The sequence below is a fragment of the Neopsephotus bourkii genome, unplaced genomic scaffold (genome assembly GCF_033783945.1).
Source record: "Neopsephotus bourkii isolate Nb327-2 ecotype Australia unplaced genomic scaffold, CSIRO-AGI_Nbou_v1 NB_1067, whole genome shotgun sequence".
Taxonomy (NCBI): domain Eukaryota; kingdom Metazoa; phylum Chordata; class Aves; order Psittaciformes; family Psittacidae; genus Neopsephotus; species Neopsephotus bourkii.
In genome coordinates this window covers 3602087-3615709 of record NW_026901555.1, presented here as the reverse complement: position 1 = coordinate 3615709, position 13623 = coordinate 3602087, and the positions used below count along the sequence as shown (strand labels likewise).

Below are 13623 nucleotides of genomic sequence, written 5' to 3'. Positions count from 1 at the left end.
TCTAGATGGAGCTGGGCATCTGCTGAATAAGAACTCTGCTAATGGCACCCATTTGGAGAAGTGCAATGCTTGTACCTGGGCTTGATTTCCTTCTAGTGGACCCGTTAGTCCATACACTGAATAGCTGTGAGGGAAAGCGCACCCAGCAACCAAGGGGTTGCTTGGAAAGTGTTGGCTTTGTCTTTCTGCTGCTTCCCATGCCAGCCAAGGCTTGTGCCCTTTGGCCATCTCCCTGCCTGGATGCCAGAATGTTCCTGGCAGCCACGTTAATGAACAAGGAGTAGAGAGTAACTTGCCTTCTTCTCCCAATTTTCAGGCAAATTATTACTCATGCAAAAATCTGACAGACTTCTGGGACCTGTGAACGTTTTAATAAATCCCCGGTGACTGTCTCGCTATTCACAAAGAACGAGTAACAGGATCCCATAAATCACAGCAAAACAAACTCAGCACTTTGGGTCAGGAAAATATTGAGAAATCCGTGGGTTTTACCCTAATCCTCACATGGCAGGGGCCCTGGAAATGCATTATTTTATTTTTTTTGCATCCTTCTGGCTTTGACGCTAGCTTCCTATTCCAGCTGACATCTTGCCAGGCTCTGCAGCATGCGCGGGCATTCAAGGTCCAGCTCAGCACAGTGGGGAGCAGGGGAAGCTCCCCTGGGATGCAATAAGCCTGGCACTCATCCCAGCCAGAGACGAGTTTGCCCCAATCTTCACCTTCTGGGCTTACGCCTACCAGCCCCCGATGCACAGCAGCTAGCAGGCCACTTCTATGGGCACTGAGAAGCACAGGGGTTTGTCTGTGGTGCTGCTTTCTGCTTTGGACTTGGACTTTTGGCTGCTGACTTCAGGACATCACCCTATATAGACCCTGCTGCTAGAGGGAGTGGGGTTTTGAATCCGCCTCCAGCAATGAGGCCTTTCATCTTCTGTTGCATCTTTGTTTTGCAGAGAGATGGGATTTGGGTTTCTTTCTTTCTTCTAATTTATTTTTTCACCAGCAATCCATCAGAGTGCTGAACTCGCTGAGGTTTAGGGTGGCTGCAATCCTGTGGTGGCTCTTCAGGCCCCCGGCTAATAATACAGGCTGTCTTTGGCAAGTGTGGAGGCAACACATGGCAGAAAGGCTGCCCTTCCCACAGTGGAGGAGTGAGGAGTCAGCCCCAATGTGTGGTCCTGATTTGTCAGCAAACCAGTCCTAGACCTCCTACCTGACAGGAACATCTGCTGGCCAGAGGAGCCAGGGTCCTGGCTGCACTGCGGAGGGATGGTGCCATCCAGGCAGGGGGAAAACCATCCAAAAACAATGGCAAAGGAAGGAATGGGACAGAACAGAGCACAACCGAAAAAGGGAAAGAAGAGACAGGAAAGAGCCAGATACCCTGGTGCTCTGGATTTCATGCTTGCAAAGCCGAATTTCTGAGGGAGGACTATGTAACTGATGAAGTAACCGGCTGATGGAAATGCAGAGCCCAGGCAGATGCCTCCAGCAAACCTCTCCTGCCCCACTTGTATTGTGCTGGCAACCACAGGGTGCAGTCAAGAGAGAAGGACATGGCTGGCCACCCTTCTCCTGGGATGGAAACAGCCCTGCAAGACGCATGCTCTGCCTGTCCAGCACTTCCAAAGTGCAGACACTCAGTGGAAGGGCCTGAGGGTTTTGCACTGTGTGTGATGGCACGAAAACACCATCACCAGCTTTATTTTTCCGAACCAGATTTCTGTTTAGGAAAGGCTTGATGACCCGGGAATTGGGAGACTGCTGTGCACTCTGACCAGCTTACCTCACCCCAGCTCCCTCCCCAAGCCATTTGGTCTCTCACCATGCACTAATCCATTGGTGAGTTCAGCTGTAATTGGCTGCAGTCTGGCATCAATAAACTGAAACATTTATTGCACAGTTTAAATCTAATACAGATTATAGCAACCCAGCTAGTTTTTAATGCCTGAGCCAGGAAACAGCTCTATGAGCTCCTGCTTTGCAGGTTGGAGGCTCTTCCCCGCTGCTGGAGCTCTATTCCAGCCCTTGGTCTGAGTGTCTGGTCCTGACCTGCTGCCCCCACCTCCTTCATCACCCATCCATCCAGTGTCCCCCCATTTGCTAAGTCAGGTCTGCCCCCACTCCATCCATATCCTGTGTTCCAGGATGTCCAAGCCTCCCTCCCCGTCCCCAGTAGGTCAGGTTCCATCTGTGGAAGGAGGGAGGTTTCCTTAATACCTGTGACATCCAAACCCTGCTGTGGAGCTTTGCATTGAAGGTCGGTCCTTATCTCAGGATCTGAAGTGAAATCACGGAGTTTTTCACGATGGCTGAACCAGAGACAGGAAATCTGATTTGCAATAATATAGTGTTCCTTCAAGTAACATTTTCTTAGAAGTCATTATTGAAGTTTAAAGAAGGGGTCAGAGTGCGAGGGGGCTTTAAAGTTAGATTTTGCATTTATTTTGCTGGCTACTGATGTTTAACCCTTGTGAGGGTAAACACCAGCTTCACATGGTGGCTGGACCTTGGTGGGCCCATTGGCAGGGCTTACATCAGCCTGGGCTTGCTCTTGCCAGGGTGGCCTCCAGAGGCAAGCTTCACAGCTCTCCTCTTTCTGCCCTGAGGGTTGACTATGGAAAGCCTGCCTGGAAGACCTACACAGCCTTCCCCAGCATTGCAGATGTGGGTCCCTCTCTGCCCAAAGAGCAGTGAGGTAAATCATGTGCACAGCATAAGTACAGTCGCCTTTCAATGAATCCAATGAGATATAAATGGCAAATGCCTCGTTTTCTCCTGATTTAAATAATGTATTGGAGAAGCACTTCACTGGCATTTCAGAAAAGGAAGGTGGGGGGTAATAAAGGCCTTGTCAACCCCTGTCAGCCCCTGCCAGCAGCAGCCTGGCAGAGCCCACCCCACTTTGAGCAGCCTGTGCAGGGGGTGAGGGCAGCACCAGCCAGGGGAGGCACACACAGCCCCGGGATGGATGGTGGCCAGGAGGAAAATGAATGGGGAACTATTGGGTTTCTCATAGACACCCACTTACTCTGCCACTGCTCCAGTGATTTCGGAGCTCCCCAGATCTGATTAGGCTCTCCATTACTGTCTGCCGCGTGCTCGTATGCCAGGAATCGCTTAACAGGGACCGGCTGGAGTGCCTCTGCGGAGAGAAGGGGGTGCCTTCGGTCCGCCCCTCCGCCCCCCCCCGGCAGGGTATTACTATCAGAAATATCAGACGTTTCGACTCAAATTAAAGTCAGGTTAAATATCTCAGATGCAAAAATTCCACATGGTTCCAGATGGAAAGCGGTTCCTCAGCTTCATACCGAGCAAAATAAATAAGAAACCTTTCAGACCTGTGCCTGCCCCTCTGCCAGGAAGAGACTGGGAGCCCCCGCTGAACTTGAGAACTTTGAAGTTGTAATTTGGCTGGACTAATGCAAAGCATGACACACTCTATTGGAGTATAAATAGCGTATTGGTGAAGTGCACAGTGGTAAATACATCGTAATGATAGTAACCAAAGCAGAACCATGTGTGCATGCACACGGATTGCACACGATGGCACACACACAGAGCACGGAGGCACACACAAAGGCAATGAGGTATCCCTGCAAACTCCGATGGCCCCGCGCACCTCACATGCATCGACATGGACCGGACAGCAGTGTGCTAGCAATTAAACCAAGCAGCACAACAGGAGGGGAAGAGCTTTAGCCACAGAGGGGACGGGTTGATTTAGGGTAGGTTTCTTTGTGTGTTCTTTGTAATCTGTCCAGACACATATTTCAGGATACAAGACTCAACATCTGCGTGATGCTCCAGAGGGACCACAGGGATGCTGCCACCACTGATCGCTTTCAGGAACACCAACAGATCTGTCCCAAGCAGCTACGGAGCAGGTGGATTTTGGTAGGACGCACCCAGGCCATGCAGTGAGCTGATAGCCATGCTGTGGCAACTTCTTGCTGAGAGCCAGCAGCCCAAGAAGCCCAGCCCCACGGTGTGCCACAGCCTGCTGGCATGGAGACCCTACTATGGGATGCCTCGCTGCTGAGCCTTCCCTACTGCTCCATCCTGACCCGTGTTCCCAACTCATGTACTCATAGCTGTGGCATGTGAGAAGTAATCTCTGCAGGGGACCTCTTCCTCTGCTGAGCCTCGGCGTGAGGCTGCTCCCATGGCATTTACAGGGTTGCCAGGCCTGAGCTTTAAAAGGAAAGAGAGAACGTTGCTCGCGGCAGTGCCAAGCCCAAATCACACTCTGTGGCTTTACACAGCCTGAGCTGTGCCAGAATCCCCCCAAAGCAGATATGCCCATATCTCCCACAGCCTCTCAGGCTCATCCGTGCATTGGGCCCAATCCCTAAGTTCAGATCTGGTTCCAAATCTATCCCAAATCAGATGTATTTGCCGAGTTGGGGGTTTGCCCTAACCCTATTGCTACGAGACCAGAAGTCCTGCAGGTGTCATTGCCATCCAGACCAGCATCTTCAAGGAAAGGTTTAGCATCCCCCTGGTCAGGGTCCTTGCAAACAGCTCCTCAGCCAGATACAGTGGACAGAATCCCATCATGCCCCTGGTATTTCCTACTGGGAATTTGCACCTTGCTCCCCTTTTTGTCTCTGCTCTCTCACGTTGCTCCACAGTCCTCCAGCTCTCTGTGCTGTTTCTAACCTTGCCCTTTGGTTGCCGTGTGGTTTTCATTTCTGTGTTTAAACCTCACCAGGGCTGACCCATCCCGTGCTCTGCTGTTGTTTGGGTTGGTGGTATTGACTTTTCTGTCTTGCCCTTCTTGTCTTAATTTAGCGTCTGCTTCTCTCTCAGGTTAATCAGTGGATTAGCTGCAGCTCTCCCTCCCTCTCTCCTAAATCCTCATCCTTCATCACGAATCTAGGAAACAAACCAGACCAGGTACTTTTCCATGGAGGCAGCCAAACTATTTGCTTTCCTATCAGCCAGCCTCTCCCACACCATTCTCTAAGCCTTTCTGACCCCGGGACACCCACTTGTTTGCAGACACCCCTGCCTACCCACTGCCCCTGCTCTGCCTGGACCTGCTGCCTGCCCATCCTGGGGTCACCGGCAGGGTTGTCCCAGGGCATGAATACACCAGAACAGGACCAGAACTTCCCAGATCTCACCCGGGTGCCATCCCGTTCTGCCCTGCTTTCTCCCCGCTCCTGCCTGTGCTGCCTCTTCCTCCTGGGGCTGCTTGCAGATTCCCTGTCCCTGAGATCATCATCCTAGCCAGGGGAGTGATTGCACAGAGCTGACATCCTGCTCCCACAGACACACTCAGCTGCCGCCTCTGCTCCCAAGGGCCATCACTGTGCTGATGCCCTTCATTCCTACCCGCTGGGGTCCCTCGGTTCTTGGAGCAGCTCATTCCCTGCTTAATACCTTCCCACTCTGGGATGGAGTTGTTTGGCTCTGACCTGTGAATGACCCTGAGAGATACCCAGTATCTCAGGCCAGTGGGATGCTGTCAGAGCAATCCATCCTCCCAACTCCAGAGAGGGAAGGGAGCAGCTGATAGTTGTGATGCACCTGAAGTTTTAAGACCCTTAATATTTTCTGCTTTAATCAGCAGCTTCCAGTGCTGGCTGAAAGCAAGATAAACTCTGTCAACCCTGCTGCAGGTGGGCAACTGAAAGAAGATTCTCTGAAATGAAAACTTGAGCCCCTGTAGAAAGGTGTCTGGATCCCAGGAAATACCATTTCCTTGAACAGTGGTGCTAAATGGAGGGTGCAAAAGTGTCTGGTTCAGCTCTGCCTCAATGTGTGCTCTATCTGAATGTCCCTGATGCTAAAGAGCCAGTTTGAGCGCTGAGGAACCTGTAGCCTCAGCAGAGTTCAGTAGCACAGGACGGATGCAGTCTTCCTGTTGGAAAGGGAGTGCCATGCAAGTGCCTTGTTCACATGGCATTGACTGGGAAGCTCTTGCACCCCTGACATGGTATTGGGGCTGTGGCCCCTGGTTTTCCCATGCAGGCTCACAGCTCTGCCAACCATGTCCTGTGCAGCAGAAGATGGCAGTGGTGTTTTAAGGGCTTCAGTCACTTTTACCTTCTCAGGGAGCTGGGTCTGAGGTGTGGTGTGCTGACCCTTCCCCTCCCCTCGTTTCCTAGCTCTATGGTTCTCCTGCCAAACCTTGAAGGCTCCAGTTCTTCCTGTCTGTGATGTATCATCTTGTAGACCACAGAGCAGAGGGCACTGCTGCAGCAAACCCTCATCAGAGGGAGAAAAGAAACCTCCTTAGGAGGTCAAGGCCCCATTGTGATGGGCACTGAAAATCCAGGGAGAGCCACATAGCCTGCACCCACCCAAGAATAACTGGCCAGAAGCAGTAGGACTGGGAGGAAAGGCCCAAGACTGCGTTATCCTCACTGGCCATGGGAGCATCAGTCCAGATAGGTGCTGGTGGAGGCAGGAGTAAACCCTACACTCAGCACTTCCAGATCCATGGGTGCCAAGCACAGAGGTGGATCATTCAGCAGGTCCCAGGGGCTGGCATGGTGTGAGCCAGCGGTGGCTGATGTTTAGGTCACCTGCCAGCATTGTATCAGCACCCAGAAAATGTGCTGCCTCTGGACTTTGGTGGATATTTGGATGCTTCTCATCTACCTGCTTGAGATCAGGCAGCTTGAGAGCCCCTTCCCATTGCACTGAGCTTGCCATGATGTCCAAGCTGCAGAACAGCAAGGGTGAGGAGGAGAGCAGAGCCGAGCTGAACCAAGGAGAGGGGTTGCCATGTGAAAAAACAATTCCAGCAGCTCACATCTATGACCCAACTTTTCAGCTCAACCGCTCCTGCCAAAGCAGTGCTTCCAAAGCTGCAGCTCCCTGATAAAACCTAATACCATCGCCCATAAATTGTATTAAATAAACAGCAGCTGCAGATCAAGGTATATTCATCAAGGGCTTCCTCTATTTTTTTCTTTTTATGAATGGTTGAAGACTCAGAGATGCTGTTTGCCAATAGTCTGTCAACGGAGCCTGCATTTAAAATCAATTTGGTAATTACAACTCCAACTCAGAGCCACAAATCAAAAAAGAAACTTCAGCCCTTCAGGATGTTTTGGACCATTAGGGAGCTGGTAATTACGCACCCCAGCCGGGCATTAATTTAAGGCCCTGGTGGAAAAGTGATGGTGTGAATTTGAGACAGGAAACTGACTGCAAGGAATTTCAAAGGTTGGGAGGCGTGCTGTCAGTCTGTTTACAACCACCTAGCTTAACATGGTTAAAATCTGCTAGGGAACACTTGCTGAACTCAGGACTGCCATTGTGTTGGTTTATTTTTCCTTGTGAAAGAGGCCGCTTTTCTGTCAGCAAGGAATAAATGAGGAAAATATATATAACCTCTGTTTATATAGGATCTACACTGTTTGTACTGTGCTACTCCAGGTCACTTGGATCCAAGTGTGATGAACGGTGTGTATGTGTGCATAGATAGATATATGGATACAGACAGAGAGGAGGGTTTGACAGAACCAGCCAAGGGAGCATAGCTTTAATTCTGCTAGCAGTGAGTTTGACTGCAAAACACCATTGCACCCCCTCCCCTTTAGCATGTCAGGAGAAGACCTGGAGGCAGAGCATCCCTTCTCACTGCACAGCAGAGCACAGCCCTGCTTTGCTCAAGCCTGGTTTTCTGGCAGCATCCTTTGGTTCATGTAGCGTGTGCTGTGTCCCCAGCGACTCCTGCTTCCGAGGAGGAGGTCAGCCAGCTGTACCTGGCCAAATACCCTGTGTTACAACATGAGGAGTAAGGGGCTCCCCCTTGCAACTGCTACAGCCAACCTCAGCGTTGCAGCATCAGTCTTGCTATTCCTGTAAAACTGGATAACGTTCAGTAGCTGTAAATGTTATTAATGGTCATAAAATGATCCGGTTCTTCAGAATATCCTGTTTCACTGGTTGTCTCAGAGATCTCCTGCAGGCTGGTCCCAGAGCCCCATTTGTCTGGACTCTGAAGTATCATGTCTCCGTCAGGAGAGCTGCAGAGATGGTTAAGCTCCAGGGACCAGCAGAAGGATAAGGCTGGATTTTGGACAATAGGGAAGGAGAAGCCCCTGGCCTTTCTGGCCCAGTCTGGTCTGCCTGTTGCCAGCCCAGCTGGGGCTGTAAGGGCTCCATTCCCTGTGATGAAATGCCTATCACAAACCCAGGGCCCTCCCTTAACCCATGCACTGAATGAGGGGCCCCAGTGCCTACTGCAAGCGTCAGGGAAGGTGCAGAAAATCCAACTAATGGGTATCTCAAGAGGTCAGAATCACTCTTCTGCCCTACTCCTCCTTAGCAGACATTGTGTTTTCCCTCCGCTTAGACGGTGCAAAAGCAGAGCCAGCTCTGACCACTGCAACAGCTTTACTCTGGAATGAACAGAGCAATTGGGCAAACACAAAAAGAAAAACTGGGAGTTTGATGTTCAGGATTTAAATCCTTTAATTTTAAGTTGCTAAGAACAATGAGCTAATGGCTTTGTAATCCAGGGGTTTGGGGTTCTTGTGCCTCTTGTGTCTCTGGTTCTGCCCTCCCCTCAACAGCTCCATCAGACTCTGATGAGGACGCTGCTGGCCCCGGCATAAAAGCTTCCTCCTGTAAATAATGAAGTAATGAAGTAAGGATGTGTCTCGTAGCAGTCCATTAAATGGATGCGTCCAGGCTGCCGGAGGAGCTTTGATGACTCGGGCGCTCAGAAGACAGAGCCACAGCAAACAGGCTGATTAAATATAAACCCAGCTCCAGTAGTGCAGTGCGAGGGGCTAGGGCAGGGCAAAGCTGCCCTGCAGACAGTGCTCCAGCTCTGGCACGGGGGGCATGAGGTGGAGAGGAATGTTTTTACATGCTGCATTTATGGCAGAAGTGAACCTGTGGAGCTGAGTCTGTGTGATGGTGTGCAGCCTGGTGCTGGGGATGAAGGAACTCATGGGGTTGGCTGCTTGTAATCACAGAGGTAAGACAGTGTCCCTGAAAGCAGCCTGAGGGATGGCAGGGTGGGAGGGACTCCCAACATGAGGGAGCCATTCCTGGGCTCAGGGCCCCTAGGTGTGAAGGGGGAGATGAGGTTTGTAGGAAGCTCCTTCATGCCAAGAAGCTTCTTCCCCATTATCCAGCCTGTTTTCCCTTTCCTAGGCATATCCCTCAGCCTTGCACAGTGCTCCTGCTCCCTGCTTGGTTCTTGCACCCTCCACTCTGTAGAGAGCATCCTTTCATCTCCCCTTCTCTCACAGCTGTGGCTTGCCAAGACAGACAGATTTAGCTCTTTAAATCCTTCCTTGTGAGTCAATCTGTTGCAGTGTGATGTCTGAGTGCTCCCCATTTTCTTCTCGAGGTGAAGCAGGGCCACTCTGGTAAGGACCAACCTTGGGACCAGGCATGGGCTGCATGCGAGGGGCCAGGGCTGGGGCTGGTCCATGCTGCCCACCGAGGGCCCATGAGCATGCCTGCCCAGCACACTGCTTCCCAGCTGGCCCTGTATGCTCTCAGCTGCAGAGCTCCATGCCTCCTGCTGCACAGAGAGAGGTGGCTGCTGCCACATTGCCCCGAGCAGAAGTGCTGCCACAGGTTCCCTTCAGTTAAATGTCACTTTGGAAAACACCACGCACCTCGCAGGAGGAGCACAGAGCTATTTTCTATCACAGACATGTCAACGCTTGGCGTTTCCTGTGACTTTCCCCACGTCCCCCCCAGACAAAACCCAAACTACATATAAATACACATTGGAAACGGAGATGTCGTCTTTATTACAAGCCTTGCACTGAATGGCAATTTCTGCATTTGCTTTAAATACATCCATTTAAAGTGACAGGCGGAAAGCTGGCTGAGCCGACACCAGGGAGGCAGCGAGGGAACGGGGTGGGGGGGAAGTGTTAAAATTTTGCTCTCTGTCTGTGCTCAGCCCCTTTCATGAAAAGGCAGCAAGATGTTGGTCTGAACTTGGGAAGCAGTGTTGGAGATGTAGGGGATGGGGATGCAGGGATGGGGATGGAGATGAAGGGATGGGGATGCAGGGATAGGGATGCAGGGAATGGGGACTGTATCACATTTCTCTAGTGCCAGGCTGAGCTGCCTGGGGGAAGGGTGTGGAGAGTGTGCAGTGGGGGTGGGGGACAAGGAGGAAAGGGATATTAAAATGTTCAACCTGAAGTTAGTGACATGCCACCAGGCTCGCGGACCGCGCGCAGAACAAAGGTTTGCATTTGCAAATCAATAAAAATAAACGTGCAGCGAAGACGCAGGAATATTTTAACATAAATCTGCATAAACCCTCACCCTGGAAATGCCTGTGAATGCACTGGCTGGACCCTGTGCCCACATCCCCGGGTCTGGAAGGGGTGTGGGGATGGGGAAGAAGGGCTGACCCCCCCAACTCCTAAACCCCATTTCTGTGCCCAACACTGCATCAGCCATAAAGGGGGCATCGCAAAGGGGGCAGATCTTGGCTGTCACCATCTGAACTCTGTAATTCCTCTGCAGTGCAAAATGTGATGCCATCAAAGGGGAAAATGAACAGGTGCATTATCAGAGTTGACCCGTTCACTTCCAGAGGCATTGCCAAGGTGGGCATCTTCCTTCTCACCAGCCTCAGCACCTTCACTGTGTGCGATGGTGCTCTCTGAACACCAGTGACGGATACTGGGTCAGCAATGGGGTTTCTCTTCACTGGGAAATTCCAAAGGTTTGTATTTTCTTTGTTTTGCTTTGGGTTTTTTGGTTTTTGTTGTTTTTTGTTCTTTTTTAAATCCCAAGAGACAAAAACAACCCCTTAAAATAGTTTGGAAAATGAAAAGCTCATTAAAGTTTTCTGTTCCTCAAAGGGTGAGAATCTAGCAGAGAAAGTTGGGAAAGCTGAACCAATGTTTTCTATTTCCACTTTAAACAGCTCTCAGAATCTTCTGCTAAAATGCCAGCTATCAGCATACTCCCTGAAAACATTCCTGTTTCGGACACAATGCTTTCTGCTGAACACTGACTCTATTGACAGCATCATCTGAACACCAGCCTATTACCATCTGCATTTCAAAGCTGGGGAAACTAAGGCACGGCAGCACCATCTCCTGCTGCTCCAACAGATCCCATTCATGGAACTGGGGGAGCAGGAAAGCGCTGAGGACCAAGCAGAGGGATTGGTACTTGTGCTGGAAGAGGAGGAATGGCCTTGGACCCCTATGCCTTCTGGGACAGTCCCAGGTCTGCGTTGTGGCATCCTGACCCCTGCAAGGGCTCTGCTGTACCTGGGGACACAGTCACACTCACAACTGCTGCACCTCCTGCACTGTCAGCTAATTAACTGCCTATTTTCCCCCTCTTCTTCTGCCTGAATTGCAACAGACATCTGGCAGAGTTTTACATGGCCCCAGTCTTTAACTTTCTGCTTATTAGGGGATTTAATAGTAAAACTTCCCCAGACAGGCATCCTCCAATGGAGTGGCAGCAGGAGCTAAGATGTCCCAACAGGTGGGATCTTTGCTGGGTTTCTCAGGACACCCCACATCACCCATCCCTGCTGTGAAGGTATGGGGAGACTCGGGCTCAGTGGGAGGTTTGCAGCAGGGGGGGCTGGGTCAGAGCTCATCCCTCTCTGCACCTCTGGGCCACCTGCTCCTGCCTTGGTCCCAGCAAGGGAGACACAAACTCCCTGGAACAAGCACCAAGTGAGAACGCGGAATCTCTTCGTCAGGCTGCTAGCTCCCTGGTCCTTCCCTTGGTTTTTTTTTTTTTGCTAGAAATGACCCAAAAGGGAATTGAAACATTTTGTTTCATTTTGAGCAAAGCATTTTGTTTGATCTGAAAAGAACATGGGGCTGGGGAGAGGGAGAATGGTTCATTGCAGCAGCCAGGAAACAGTTCATTTCAGCTCAAATAAAACTTAATTCTGTTACTGCTGCAGTGTTTGCTGCCTGGGGACCTGGGTAGGCAGCAGGAGAGCTGGTAAAGGCAGGAGAGCCCGGCTGAAACAGCCCAGGAGGACACTGGGACCTGAACATCAGAGCTGGATCTCCCTGCTCCAGGAAAATCTTCCATCTGACATATTCAGTTTTGGGGGTATTTTAAGCTTGTCTGCACATTTCCTCTGGTGAAAGAAGGATCCAGACACGATCCTCCAGTGCTGGGTCAAGCATCTTTACCACCGGCCATGCTCTGCACACCCCTAGAGCTCTCCTGCCAGGCTGAAGCAGTGTTTGGCAAACTCACACTCCGTTTCAGGACAGCCAAAGCCACATTTCCCAATGAGTTCAGCAGTTATCCCTCTCCCAGGAGGTCACCCACGTCGTGATGCTTCTGTGCCTACATCTCCATGTCCCCAGGACAGGGCATCCCACAACCGCCCAGCACCAGGACTGTGTGGGTGCAGCCGCAGCCTTCCCTTCTCCAGACCAGCCCGGCTCAGGGCCAGGCGTCTGTGACTAATTGGTAGCAAAGCACTTATCAGGCAAACTTTAGCCTCTCTTCCGGTTCATGCATTGCTCATGAGCTATTTGTGAATTTTTTGACTTTAATTGTTATCCTAAATTATTCATCAAATTATTTCAATAACTAGTTCTTGGGCCAGATTACATTTTATATGAGCTGTTTCCGTGCGTGCTTCTGCCAAAGAACTCACTGTCAAGCAGCCACAGAAAGCAAATGCAAAAAGGGACATGAAACACAGGGAAACAAACTGCAGGAAGCATGAAGGGGACTTTTCACCCCGACCTGCTCAGTGTTTAAGGAACGCTCAGCCTGCAAGAGCATGGGGTTGACCTGCCCAGCACCTCTCAGGAGCTGCCAATGTCAGACCCGTTGCTCCACTGACAGCGGCTGATGGACGAGCACGGTTTCCCCTCCCTTAGGTCACTGGGAGAGTCATCAAACTGATGATAAACCCAGTGCTGCTGGCTCCCAGCACAGGCTCCCACTGCTGGGCTGCATCTCCCTCCTTCAGCCCCTGTTCCCAGAAAGAACAGCCTCTCCCTCCAAATGATCCTCCTGGACCCCAGCACCTCCCAAGCCACCTCTGCTCCAGGAGGAGATGGGGGCTGCTGGCCATGGCTCAAACCACTTCTGAGCAAAGCGTCCAGGAGAGGCTTTACACTCAGGGCAATTAAAGAGCCAAGTGGAGATTTTCCCAGCCCAGCCCACATCCACCAGCCACATCCTGGCACGCTGGTGTGGAAGGAGCGGCATTTCCCATGCAGATCTGGCACAGTTTGTTCAAGGCAAGTGGTTCGACTGCTTGCTGCTGCACATGGGAATGGCACTCGCTGTGTCCTCCGCACAATGAGATGGTGTCACCTACTGCTGTAACCCCCTCCCCAACCACCAGCAGCTGTAAGGGAGGCAGTGGAGGTACCGGTGAGGCTGGGCTATCATTCGGCTGCGAGACTGGAGGCATCAGGGCTGGAATTTTCCCCCAGTGCCACGTTACTGAGCAGTCGGAAGGACTGAGACAATCAGCTGATGTTTGTTTTGCCTGCTCCTGGCCTGGGTGTAGCATAATATCCTGACACTACCCAGTGCTGCGCCACGGCAAAAGAAAAGAACGCGCTGTTGTCTCTCAACTTATTACCAACCTCAGAATGTTTGGGGCAGGGCTGTGCCTGGCCGCAGTGGGGACATCACAGCAATGGGGTCATTGTGCTATTGTGG

General features: G+C 51.4%; 1 long non-coding RNA gene across 1 annotated transcript; it reads left to right on the top strand.

Moving 5' to 3' along the window:
• The first annotated feature begins 8664 nt into the window (after window positions 1–8664).
• Window positions 8665–12910, top strand: LOC133216915 (uncharacterized). The gene is made up of 3 exons (XR_009726754.1): window positions 8665–8947; window positions 10877–11508; window positions 12032–12910. It is a non-coding gene; the product is annotated as an uncharacterized LOC133216915 (long non-coding RNA).
• The last annotated feature ends 713 nt before the right edge of the window (window positions 12911–13623 follow it).